Source organism: Salvelinus alpinus, chromosome 3, assembly GCF_045679555.1.
Source record: "Salvelinus alpinus chromosome 3, SLU_Salpinus.1, whole genome shotgun sequence".
Classification (NCBI taxonomy): Eukaryota; Metazoa; Chordata; class Actinopteri; order Salmoniformes; family Salmonidae; genus Salvelinus; species Salvelinus alpinus.
In genome coordinates, this window is record NC_092088.1 from 23,530,899 (window position 1) to 23,544,732 (window position 13,834).

General features: G+C 39.5%; 1 pseudogene; it reads left to right on the plus strand.

The window, feature by feature from the left end:
* The first annotated feature begins 929 nt into the window (after positions 1–929).
* The window catches only part of LOC139570341 (SH3 and multiple ankyrin repeat domains protein 1-like), a 52,555-nt pseudogene continuing 39,650 nt past the window's right edge, over positions 930–13,834 (plus strand).

Consider the following 13,834-nt stretch of genomic DNA (forward strand, 5'->3'; position numbering starts at 1 on the left):
CTGACTGACCTAGGACAGGTAATGTTTACTAGGATTAAATGTCAGGAATTGTGAACAACTGAGTTTAAATGTATTTGGCTAAGGTGTATGTAAACTTCCGACTTCAACTGTAAGTTATGTTGGAAAAAGTCAGTTATAAATGATTCTGTCCTAGTTAAAAACAAGTTATCATCCAACAGGCTTTGATTAAATTTCCATTATCCTTGCCCATGTGGAAATGCTATAAGGGTAATGTATTTGCCAATTATTCTGTCCCCTCTCAACACTTTTTAAAACTTTTGGTGCAAGTGAGAAAGACATACGAAAGTAGTCAAGACGACTTGCTTGATTGAGCCTCCGCCATGCGTATCTCACTAGGTCATGGTCTTTGTTTGTAATGAATTGATAGATAGCCAAAATTACTTTTATATTAGAACTTACTATGTATTCTCCCTGTGTAATGAAAGCTATTTTTTACATTTCTTTGCATGAGCTATATATACAACAGTATATACCCTTTCTTTCATCCTAATCATTAAATCATTTTTCTCCTCTCCCTTTACACACACACACACCACAGATATCCACACAATCCCTCCTCTCTCCTCTGCCTGCCCCTGACCCACTTCTTCTCCTTCCCATTGGCATGCGAAGGGTTAACTCAGAAGGCAAGAGGAAAGCTTGTTACTCAGAATCAGGACATAGGACAGCAAAACCAGATAGAGAGCCAATGTAGGACTGGAGTGTAGTGTGTTAAATAGAACAGGGACGCCATCTCAGGCTCAGAGAACAGTGAAGCAGAGAGCCCTTATGAGGGCCCTTACCGTATATGTACTGAAACAGTACTACAGAGGCTGGAGACGGCAGGTTCAGTGGTAGATGTACACCGGAGGGGAGGGGAGGGGGGGGCATAAAATGAGAGAAAAGAGAATGTATGTGAGAGAAGGTTGGAGGCAGGGAGAGCGAATAGCAAGGGACAAGGAGAAGGAGAGTGTGTCAGAGGGAGGTAGAATATTGGGGGACAAGAGGGAATATGAAAGTGTGTGTTTGTGAGAGAGAGAGAGCGAGAGGGGTAGGATGAGGGAGAGAGAGGGATAGAAAGTCAGAATAGAGAGTAACAAGAGCAGCTAGAGTGAGTGAGTGAGTGGAAAATTGAGGTAAAGGCGAGAGGGAGGAAAGTGAATGAGTGAGATCCACCTACCAGCTGTAGAGAGAGCGAGAGAGAGAGAGAGAGAGAGAGAGAGAGCGAGCAGGGCTGTTTGAATGAGCCACATTGGAGAGGGAGAGTGTGTGAGTGTGTGTGCGAGGGAGAGATGGAGACAGCGCTATAGAGGGGGTAGGGCAGGTGAAAGGGTGTGTGTATGTGTGTGAGAGAGAGGTTGTCAGATCCCCCTCGAAGTAGAGGCTGCTGCTCAGTGCAGTTACTCTGGGTCCCATTGATACTCATTTATAGAGTGGGAAGAGCTGGAAATGTCATTTTGAATGGAGGGAAAAACATTTGCTATTTTTTTATCTTTCCTTATTTGTCCTTCTGGATCTTTACTCATCTCCACTGGTCCTCCTTGCTTTCTTTGTGGGTGTATAAAGGAGGTCACTGCGGATACAAAGAAACAGAACACAGTCCAGTAAAAGGTATTTATGCTTCAGGTTTCTTTTTAGTTGTATGCTGATGTATTGTCTTAAAGAATAATTAATAGAGTAACATTAGTAGGTAAATCATAAGAGCCACAGCAATGTAGAGCAGGTTTTGGTGATTGGGGACAGACCGAGATAGGTGACAGGAGAAGTGTCAGGAAGGCGAAGGCACAGCGAGTAATAGGATAGGGGCGATGGTTTGATGACAGAGATCCACTGTGCAAAAAGAGAAAGGTAAGACGCTTAGAAGCAAGCTTGGATATACGCAAGAGGTTTGAGGCATAGTCTCAGCGATGCATGATTTGAACAGAGAGGGTTGTGAGCTGGAAAGGCGCTGTGCTCTTTAGAGAGGGAAGTGAGCGCAGAGCTGGAGTATGTGTTGGAAAAGCTGGGGGGGGGGCGTGTACTACAGAGTGATGGTGGTGAAGAGGTCTAATATAATGTAGAAAGTTTTATGCATTATACAGAAAGTATTCACACCCCTTGACTGACATTCTGTGTCACTGGCCTACACACAATACCCCATAATGTCAAAGAGGACTTTTTACAACTTAATACAAAATAAAAAGCTGAAATGTCTTGAGTCAATAAGTATTCAACCCCTTTGTTATGGCAAGCCTAAATAAGTTCAGGAGTAAACATTTTCTTAACAAGTCACATAATAAGTTGAATGGACTAATAGTGGTTAACATGATATTTGAATGACTACCTCATGTCTGTACCCCACACATACAATTATCTGTAAAGGCCCTCAGTCAAGCAGTGAATTTGAAACACGTATTCAACCACCAAGACCAAGGAGGTTTTCCAATGCCTCACAAAGAAGGATACCTATTGGTAACTGGGTCAACATTTTAAAAGCAGACAATGAATATCTCTTTGAGCATGGTGAAGTTATTAATCACACTTTGAATGGTGTATCAATCCACCCAGTCACTACAAAGATACAGGAGTCCTTCCTAACTGAGTTGCCGGAGAAGAAGGAAACCGCTTAGGGTTTTCAGCATGAGGCCAATGGTGACTTAAAAACAGTTACAGAGTTGAATGGCTGTAACAGGAGAAAACGGAGGAGTGATCAACAACATTCTAGTTACTCCACAATACTAACCTGATTGACAAAGTGAAAAGAAGGAAGTCTGTACAGAATACAAATATTCTAAAACATACATCCTGTTTGCAATAAGACAATAAAGTAAAACTGCGAAAGTGTGTCCTGTTTGGGGCAGATACAACACATCACTGAGTACAACTCTTCATATTTTCAAGCATGGTGGTGGCTGCATCATGTTATGGGTATGCTTGTCAGTTTTTTTGGATAAAAATAAACTGAATAGAGCTAAGCAGAGGCAGAATCCTAGAGGAAAACCTGGTTCAGTCTGCTTTCCTAAAGACACTGGGAGACAAATTAACCTTTCAGCAGGACAATAATCTAAAACACAAAGCCAAATATACACTGGATTTTCTTACCAAGATTACATTGAATGTTTCTGAGTGGCCTAGTTACAGTTTTGACTTAACATTTTACTGCAGTGGGCTAAATCAGGGTCACACAGAGTGGTTCTTGGTAGTCATAAACAAGTCAACTTTAAAATAGATATAAAGTTAAATTGTATTACATTTTGAGTTTGCATCCCAATGTGACACTTTATATACAGAAGACTGAAATATAACAAAACATTTTGACATGGAAACACCAGTTAAAAAATTGTTTTTTTATTAATGATGAAATTATAAAGAAATATTAATAACATTCCAACCATGAGGCCACAGAGGGCTCTTTTGGTCATTGACTGCAGGAAAGGGCAACATCAGCTTGAAAATCTATGGCAATCTAGCTATGATCAACAACCAACTTGACACGGCTTGAAGAATTTTTTAAATAATTATGTAAATATTGTACTATCCAGGTGTGCAAAGCTCTTAGAGACTTACCCAGAAATACTCACAGCTATAATCACTGCCAAAGGTTATTCTAACATGTATTGACTCAGGGGGTGTGAATACTTATGTAAATTAGATATTTTTGTATTTTATTTTCAATAAATTTGCAAAAATTTCTAAAAACATGTTTCACTTTGTCATGGGTGAGTGAAAACATATATTTAATCAATTTTGAATTCAGGCTGTAACACAACAAAATGTAGAATAAGTCAATGGGTATGAATACAAACGTCAAACATTGTACAATCCTGGTGTGCAAGGTTCTAAGAGATTTACACAGAAACTCTCATAGCTGTAAATGCCAGAGATTCTAACATGTATTGGGCTGTGAATACTTATGGAAATTAGATATTTTTGTTTAAAATGTTCAATATATTTCCAAATATGTTTTCACTTTTTCATTATGGGGTCATTATGGAGTATTGTAGATGGGTAAATATTGTTATATTATTTTATTATCCATTTTGAATTCAGGCTGTAACACAACAAAATGTAGAATAAATCAATGGGTAAGAATACAAAGTGGGACAGTACAGAGATTACATGATCACAGGGGGTTCTTCAAAGCCAACACTCATGTAATCGGGGATATCACTTAAAGGGATACTTCGGGATTTTGGCCCTTTATCTACTTCCCCAGAGTCAGATGAACTCATGAATATAATTTGCATGTATCTGCATTCAGTATGAAGGAAGTTAGAGAAAGTTTTGCAAGCCAATGCTAACTAGCATTAGTGCTATGACTGGAAGTCTATGTATCTACTAGCATGCTAGCAGCTACTATAGCCTTCCAGATATTGCGCTAACGCTAGTTAGCAATTGTGCTAACGCTTGTTATAAACTTCCTTCAAACAGCACACAGAGACATAAAAATGGTATCCATGATTTCATCGGACTCCGAGGAAGTAAATAAAGGGCTTCATTGACAAAATCCTGAAGTAGCAGTTTAAGAGTAGATTAATATAACTCCATCACTTAATATCACTCAACAGATTTGTCAGGACTTACTTGTGCTTTGTATACCATGTATGCCTGATTTCCATATAATTATTGTACAGTACGTATCCAAACGCTTGTGTACAGTTGTTAGGTAAAACAGTTTTACAACTGAAATATTAAATAGTAAAAGTTTACAGTGTCTACATCTTATCCATGTAAATTGAGTTTTCTTAGTGTGAATAATTCCTTAATACGTACAATAGTGCCCCACTTGGACCAGGGTTGGGAAATGGTTGAGTATGTACAAACTAGAGCCGAAGAACGAGTAAGGTTGCAAAGCTACCGGTAATTTACCGCAATCTTCTGTAATTTTGGTAACCTATGGTAATTTAGGTAATTTATGCTTGAGTAACTTTTTACAAATGTATTTATAGTATATATTTTTTTACATCTGTGACAATACTGTCCATGAATTTCTAGTGGATAAACCATATGGTTCAAGCGAAAATAGCCTAATTAATGAAAAAAGCATCTAATCAACAATGGCATTATTTTCAATGAACTCTGCAACTCTTCCAAATATTGACTTTTTTTCACAACTGCAACAAGTTTGGCGCCAAAACATTTACAACAAAGACATATGGACATAGTCTAATGAAAAAGGATATTTCATTTCATATTAAACACCAATGGTATTCGCTAAGTTGATGGTTTATATTTAGGATAATGTTTTACAGCTTCGTCATTCTATATATTATTAAAAAATTATTTAAATTGATTATTTTATATATTTTACATGTGATAATGCCACATGTGACAATGCCAGAGATTAGAGATAATTAGACACCTGTGATAATCGGAGGTACCCAAGAATGCCATTAAATGTCATCTGATAAAATTCCCCCCAAGAATTTAAAGTTACCCAGATTCTGGTAGTTTACTGGTAAACCTAGAAAGTTTCCAGTAATATACCCTCCCTTTGCAACCCTACATCCTATGTACTACAATTTTGGAAAGGCAATATTGATCCAATCGGTGCATAAACTATTACAGTTATAAAATGTGTTGCATCTTGCTGTGGGAGTTCAGAGGGGTAGAATGAGGAAATGGAAAGGTGAGGAGAATCATCGCAGAACTCATCAACACCCAATTTCACACACTTCCTCTTCTGATGCTTGTCAACAAAATAGATATCATTACCTGATCTCTCTATTCATGGGTTCAGGCTTTGCCGAGAGCACTAAATAACAGTTTACTTGAAGACAGCCACACACCATTTTAGTTGTATCTCTGGGGTCATGGCCTTGCATAAAAACCAGTCATATTAGCTAGCCAAGTTGTGTGTGGCAGAGGTTGTTATATGATGGGAATGTGCTATGCGTAAAATGGTGTAAGACATGCACATGAGCTGCAACTCAAGGAGACTTTGATCTTATAGATACAGAAAGTAATTGGCTATGCCTGCCTCTCTCTAGACTTATTATACCAGTCTTGCTACAGACACTTTTATTTTCTATGGGAAACTGGGAATTCATTTACAAAAAAAAAATACACAGAACTGCAGTTTAATTCCACAAAGACGGTGAAATTACTATCAAACCGTAATGAGATAAAATTAAACGAAAGAAAATGGGGTTTCATGGAAAGCACAACAATGAAAGATAGCGTGAATGTAGACCACAATGCTCTTAGTCTCATTGGGTGCTTTTCCACTTGACAGAACTGGGAAATTTCCCTTTGTACCCCTACTATCATTTCTGAATAAAGGAGAGCAATGGACAGGTCACTGTGTAGGAGATTTAACTCTGGTGTTTGCTGCAGTATCTCTCAAGGGTTTATTATGGAGAGTGGGGAAGACAAGAGGGATACAGGTTGACCATGTTTTTGTGGCAGCGAGACTCCTACAAGGAATAAAGAGGGTGAATTCCGAGCTACTGCACAGTAAGATGCAGAAAATACAATACGATATAGCTTAACTCATTCCCATGGGGAAATCACAACTGGACTGCAGCAGATGGGACAAACACACACACACACACACACACACACACACACACACACACACACACACACACACACACACACACACACACACACACACACACACACACACACACACACACACACACACACACACACACACACACACACACATAACTAGATCAACATATTATTAGAGTGGAAAAACGTAGGATTACTCAAGTCAGTCATCCTATATGCTCTGTTGCTTAAGTGCCATCAATTAAAGGCCTTGAGACAGCTATCCTCAGATATATCCTTTTAATGAGCGTTCAATTGTTGTTTACTGTGACTGGCATAACGGCCTGCCAGAGAGACGCTCAATAAGATGGTGCAACACAACAAAATAGCTGTTCCACCTGACTCTGCAATCCTTTCATATTACATAGGACAGTCCCTAGAGTAAATATGTAGGCTAGAGGACAAACCAGCAAAGCTGGAGCTGGTAAACTGCTACATAGCCATCATAATAGAGCACTGTTTAAAAAAAAAATATGTTCAAAAATCTAATTGTACATTGTCAGTTGCTCTTATATTCCAATAACAAAACCATAATGTAGGTTTAATGACAGAATTATACTATAGTAATTTTATTCCCCTTCTGCTGAAACACCACAATTCCTAGCTAATGATTCCACTGCAATAACAGGCTCTAAGAACTAGTCCAACACAGAGCCAGATGAAGAGCAATCATCAGTGGCCTATACTCCATCCCTCAAATAAGTGCCTAATAGTCAATAAGTACAGTCTCCAAAACGAATTGCACTACAGTAATGAGTTACAGAACAAACCTTAACAAGACCCGACATCATAGTCCCCAGTTGTCAGCCATATCTGACAATGTTTATTAGGATCTTGTATGCTTCTGTTCCTCACAATTGCAACCAGAACCATTTGTACTAACAGGCATACATATTAAGTGAGTCTCACTCAGATTACAGTGGAATATTGGGCCATTGAAATGACCCAGAGACAGGTTCTTCTCTTTTCTTTCTCTCAACCTGATATATATTCCCACTGGCCCTATGTGTTTCTGTCTTTCTGCTGTGGTTGTGAAACAGTAAGATACCTGCAGCAGAGATCCCTTTAATGTTCAGTCGCTCTCTCTGTCAAACCGTGCCAGCCATGAGAAGAGGGAGCTGGGGAGAAAGTGTGCTGCCTCGTGTACATATTACGCTACTGTTTAAGGGTCATTCTACAGAAGTTGTGCAAATTGGGGGTAAGCACTTTTTTTTCAAATGTATAACCTATTTTCCCAGCACACGTCTTACGACATACATTATGTCAGGTGAACAGACGTACAGTGCATTCGGGAAAGTTTTCAAACCCCTTCACTTTTTCCACATTTTGTTACGTTACAGCCTTATTATAAAATGTATTAAATAGATTTGTTTCCTCATTAATCTACACACAATACCCCATAATGACAAAGCAAAAACAAATTTTTCGAATTTTTGCAAATGTATTAAAAATAAAAAACTGAAATATCACATGTACATAAGTATTCAGACCCTATACTCAGTACTTTGTTGAAGGACCTTTGGCAGCGATTACAGACTTGAGTCTTTTTGGGTATAACGCTACAAGCTTGGCACACCTGTATTTGGGGAGTTTCTCCCATTCTTCTCTGCAGATCCTCTCAAGCTCTGTCAGGTTGGATGGGGAGCATTGCTGCACAGCTATTTTTAGTCTCTACAGAGATGTTTGATTGGGTTCAAGTCCGGGCTCTGGCTGGGCCACTCAAGGACATTCAGACAGTTGTCCCGAAGCCACTCCTGTGTTGTTTTGGCTGTGTGCTTAGGATCGTTGTCCTGTTGGAAGGTGAGCCTTTGCCCAAGTCTGAGGTCCTGAGCGCTATGGAGCAGGTTTTCATCAAGGATCTCTCTGTACTTTGCTCTATTCATCTTTCCCTTGATCTTAACTAGTCTCCCAGTCACTGCCACTGAAAAACATCCCCACAGCATGATGCTGCCACCACCATCCTTCAGCGTAGGGATGGTATTGGCCAGGTGATGTGCGGTGCCTGGTTTCCTCCAGACGTGAAGCTTGGTTTTCAGGCCAAAGACTTCAATCTTGGTTTCATCAGACCAGAGAATCTTGTTTCTCTTGGTCTGAGAGTCCTTTAGCTGCCTTCTGGCAAACTCCAAGCGGGCTGTCATGTGCCTTTTACTGAGGAGTGGCTTCTGTCTGGCCACTCTACCATAAAGGCCTGATTGGTGGAGTGCTGCAGAAAAGGTTGTCTTTCTGGAAGGTTCTCCCATCTACACAGAGGAACTCTGGAGCTCTGTCAGAGTGACCATTGCCCTTCTCCCCCGATTGCTCAGTTTGGCCGGGCGGCCAGCTCTAGGACGAATATAGGTGGTTCCAAACTTCTTCCATTTAAGAATGATGGTGGCAACTGTGTTCTTGGAGACTTTCAATGCTGCAGAAATGTTTTGCTACCCTGTGCCTCGACACAATCCTGTCTCGGAGCTCTACGGACAATTGCCATAACTTTGGAAGTATGCTTGGGGTCATTGTCCATTTGGAAGACCCATTTGCGACGAGCTTTAACTTCCTGACTAATGTCTTGATGTTGCTTCAATATATCCACATAATTTTCCTCCCTCATGATGCAATTTATTTTGTGAAGTGCACCAGTCCCTCCTGCAGCAAAGCACCCCCACAACATGATGCTGCCACCCATGTGCTTCACGGTTGGGATGGTGTTCTTCGGCTTGCAAGCATTCCCCTTTTTCCTCCAAACATAACAATGGTCATTATGGCCAAACAGTTCTATTTTTGTTTCAAGCATGGTGGTGGCTGCATCATGTTATGGGTAGCTTGTCATAAAGGACTAAGGGAGTAAAAAAAAAAACGGAATAGAGCTAAGCGCATGTAACATCCTAGAGGAAAACAGTCTACTTTCCAACAGACACGAGGAGACAAATTCACTTTTCAGCTGGACAATAACCTAAAACACTAAGCCAAATATATACTGGAGATTCTTACCAAGACGATGTTGAATATTTCTGAATGGCCTAGTTACAGTTTTGACTTAAAATCGGCTTGAAAATCTATGGCAAGACTTGAAAATGGCTGTCTAGCAACGATCAACAACCAACTTTACAGAGCTTGAAGAATTTAAAAAGAATAACATCAAATATTGTACAATCCTGGTATGAAAGTTTCTAAGAGATTTACACAGAAACTCTCACAGCTGTAAATGTCAAAGATGATTCTGACATGTATTGGGGTGTGAATACTTACGGAAATGAGATATTTCTGTTTAAAATGTTCAATACATTTCCAAAGATGTTTTCACTTTGTCATTATGGGCTCATTATGGAGTATTGTAGATGGGTAAACAATGTTATATTATTTTATTATCCATTTCTAATTCAGGTTGTAACACAACAAAATGTGGAATAAGTCAAGGGGTATGAATACTTTCTGAAGGCACTGTAAGTGTATTGACAACGTCGTCCCCACAAAGACCGCACATACATATCCCAACCAGAAGCCATGATTTACAACATTAACAATGTCTACACTGTATTTCTGATCAATTTGATGTTATTTTAATGGACAAAAAAATGTGGTTTTCTTTCAAAAACAAGGACATTTCTAAGTGACCCCAAACGTTTGAATGGTAGTGTACATCCAAGCAAACATATTTTAGTTCCCAAAACCGCATATTAGATGTTCGGTTGTGACACTTTTTAAAAATACATAATTTACTGACTTGCACACTCATTTTCTCCAAAATGTTTGCAGACAGACTACTCCATTTGGCCATGCCGGGGAGGGGTGCTTAAGGCAGACATTCTACAGTCTTTTAATGTGTGTGATTCGGTAGTGACATCAGAAGGTGGGAACACTTTTTTTTTTAAAGATGTTTTAAAATGAACAAAACTACTATTTAGATCATTACATTTCAATGTTATAAATGAACAACTCAAGATGTTCTATTAAAATAATACTGTTAAAAAATTACTAAAATAATGAATTGCTTTATTTTCAAACATGAAGTTTAGGAGTCAGGGTTTGGGACAGCCACCTCACATTGGAAATAGGTGTTAAAACGATGAATTTGTACTATATTAATTTAACAGCATGTTTGTTATTGCCTTGAATCCCCATATACTGCCCCCCCCCCCCCCCCCCCCCCCACAATACATTAAGTTCATTGGAAAACATGGATTGTTCCAAATGGAAAGCCCCAGAGATTGAGTCATTAATCTAAATTCTTGAGGAAACATTTGATGACGGGATTGTGTTGGTAATAAGATCTGCATAAGTCTAACTCATACAGAGTCTGCAGTCTGCACAATGTTACTATACTGAACAAAAATATAAACGCAATCATGGGTGGGCCTGGGAGGGCATAGGCCCACCCACTTGGAAGCCAGGCCTACCCACTGGGGAGCCAGGCCCAGCCAATCAGAATGAGTTTTTCCCCACAAAAGGGCTTTATTACAGACAGAAATACTCAGTTTCAACAGCTGCCCGGGTGGCTGGTCTCAGACGATCCCGCAGGTGAAGAAGCCGCATGTGGAGGTCCTGGTTACACATGGTCTGCGGTTGTGAAGCTGGTTGGACATACTGCCAAGTTCTCTAAAAGGACTTTGAAGGCAGCTTATGGTTGTGAAATTAGCATTAAATTATCTGGTAACAGCTCTGGTGGACATTCCTGCAGTCAGCATGCCAATTACACGCTCCCTCAAAACTTGAGACATCTGTGGCATTGTGTTGTGTGACAAAACTGCACATTTTAGAGTAGACTTTTATTGTCCCCAGCTGAATATGCACCTGTGTAATGATCATGCTGTTTAATCAGCTTCTTGATATGCCACAACTGTCAGGTGGATGGATTATCTTGGAAAAGGAGAAATGTTCACTTACAGGGATGTAAACTAATTTGTGCACAAAATTAGAGAGAAATAAGCTTTTTGTGCATATGGAAAATGTCTGGGATCTTTTATTTCAGCTCATGAAACATGGGACCAACACTTTAGAAAGATTTGTACTATGCGTCTTATTTAAAAGTTAATTGTAAATGTAATACATTTATCAGCTTGAAAACCAAAGAATTACATTCCGGTAGAAAGGGTGCTTTCAAAAATAGCATTGGGGACATTAGAGCTAAAATGTGCTCTGCACAGTAGGCTCCCTACCCTCCCCACCAAGTATAGCCTATCCCAGGCAGGCAAGGCCCTCAACACACATTCCACCTGACCCATTTACACCCAGCCTAGCCTGGATTGAGTGGTCTGTCACCTTAGCTGCTTTCTAGCTAGACTCAGCACAGATGAGTGTGATAGCTGTCTATGAGTGTGATTCCAAGCTGTCTGTTTGAAACCTTGTCAGCCCATCTGTAACCTTGGGGGATGGCTAGATGTTTCCAGAAAAAGGATGACCCTTTGTGAAGTGAAGTTGTTGGATGGGGAGGCTTAAGTGTAGATCAAAGAGTTGGGAATTGTTTACCAAATAGTGTAGGCTCGGGGTAATTATTTTAATCAAGCACGTAATTCATTATTAGATATAATGTCTGTTTGAATAACTGTTTGAATTTCACTTCCCCATGAAATTAGGGTAAGAGAATCACTGTTGAGGATGCTGAATTATACTATTATTTGTTCTTATCTGATTTAAAATACATTTTTAAGGCACCAGACATTTAGTTTTGACCGACATTTAATTGTATTTACCTACAAAATCTGAAAATGTATACATTTTAGATAGTTCACTGTCTCACATTGAATTTTTGCATCAAGTGCTGCCTCAGTTTTTTATAAAACAGTCATTAGAAACGTAGCTAGCATACAACATGGCCTCAAGGAGTGTTTGTGGCCTGTATTGAGTACTGCAGTCGCCCTTCAGAAATGATCCACTGAAGCTTACAGTGCCTAGTGAAAGTCTACACACCCCTTGCACAATCTTTACATTTTGGTGTTTTAAAATTAAATGTAAAACAACTATTGTGGTGGCACATCATGTTACCGGTATGCTTGTCACCTGCAGGGACTGGGGAGTTTGTCAGGATCAAAATACATATGAAAGGAGCAAAGCCCTGTTAAAATGTTAGAGGAAAACACGCCTCAGTCTTCTGAAAACCCTGGGATAGAGTTTTAATTTATCACTGGGACAATTACACAATTTAATGTCAAATGGCTTTTCTAAGAGGTATTGAGTTTTCCTGAGTGTTCCAGCCACAATCCTGACTTAAATTTGCTTGAAATCTGAGACGGTTAGAATATGGCTGCCCATCAATGAACTCCCAACCAAATTTACTGAGCTTGAGCAATTTTGACAAAAACAATGGATACATATTGCCCTAAGAGTTTTGCAAAGTTGGTAGAATATTATTCCAAATTATTCACAGCTGTAATGGCTGCCAAATTTGCTTCCACCAAGTATTAACTCTGGGGTGTGAAGACATATGTTTTTTGAAGTTTGTTATTAATTTGGAAAATTATCTATAAGTACTTTGTGTAGATCAGTAGGAAAAAGATCCAATTTATTCCGTTTTGAGATAAAAAAAAGATATAACGCAGCAAAATGTGAGGACTGTGCAAGAGGTGTGTAGACTTTCACTAGCGACTGTAGCTCTTCCTCCTCATCTTCTCTCATGGGAGTAACTATCTACGTCAGACCTCTGATAACTCTGACCACTCCCCACTTCGATGGCCAATGACCCACTCATAGGTACAGTACCTCCCATATAACTTATCAACGCCCCCTGTCTCATTAAAAGTGTTTATTCCATCAGTCTCTCTATTTTTGTAATAGACCTAGGCTACAGCACATCCCTAACTGTCCCATGTCTAAATAGAGGGGACTAGCAGCGTGAAAGAGGTAGAAGGATGGAGACCCAGTGAAAGAGAGGGATATGGAGGACAGAACTTGGCCGCTCCACTTTCACAGGACGTAAAAGTGGGACAATCTGTTCCTTGGATACTCTCCTATTCTAGTTTCTGGGGACCAATACACTGAAAATATATCTATACTCACGCTCTGTCCTACATAGAGATAGAGAGCGAGAGAGAGGAGAGAGTGAGTGTGAAAGAGAGTGGAATGCTGTGCCTTTAAAGGAAAATTCCACCCCAAAACGATCTTTTGGTATTTGTTTTATTAGTCCATCATTGATATAGTCCCAAAATATTTTGCATGTCACCTATCAAGTTTTCAATACATAGAACTTTCAAAATATAGAAATACAGCTTGTATGATGCATTTTTCATTAAATGATGCAGCATTTTGCACAATAGTGTTTGGTGCTGTTTAAGATGAGGGAGGACAATTTTTTTATTTATCTTACAGCCTATTGGATAACTGTCAT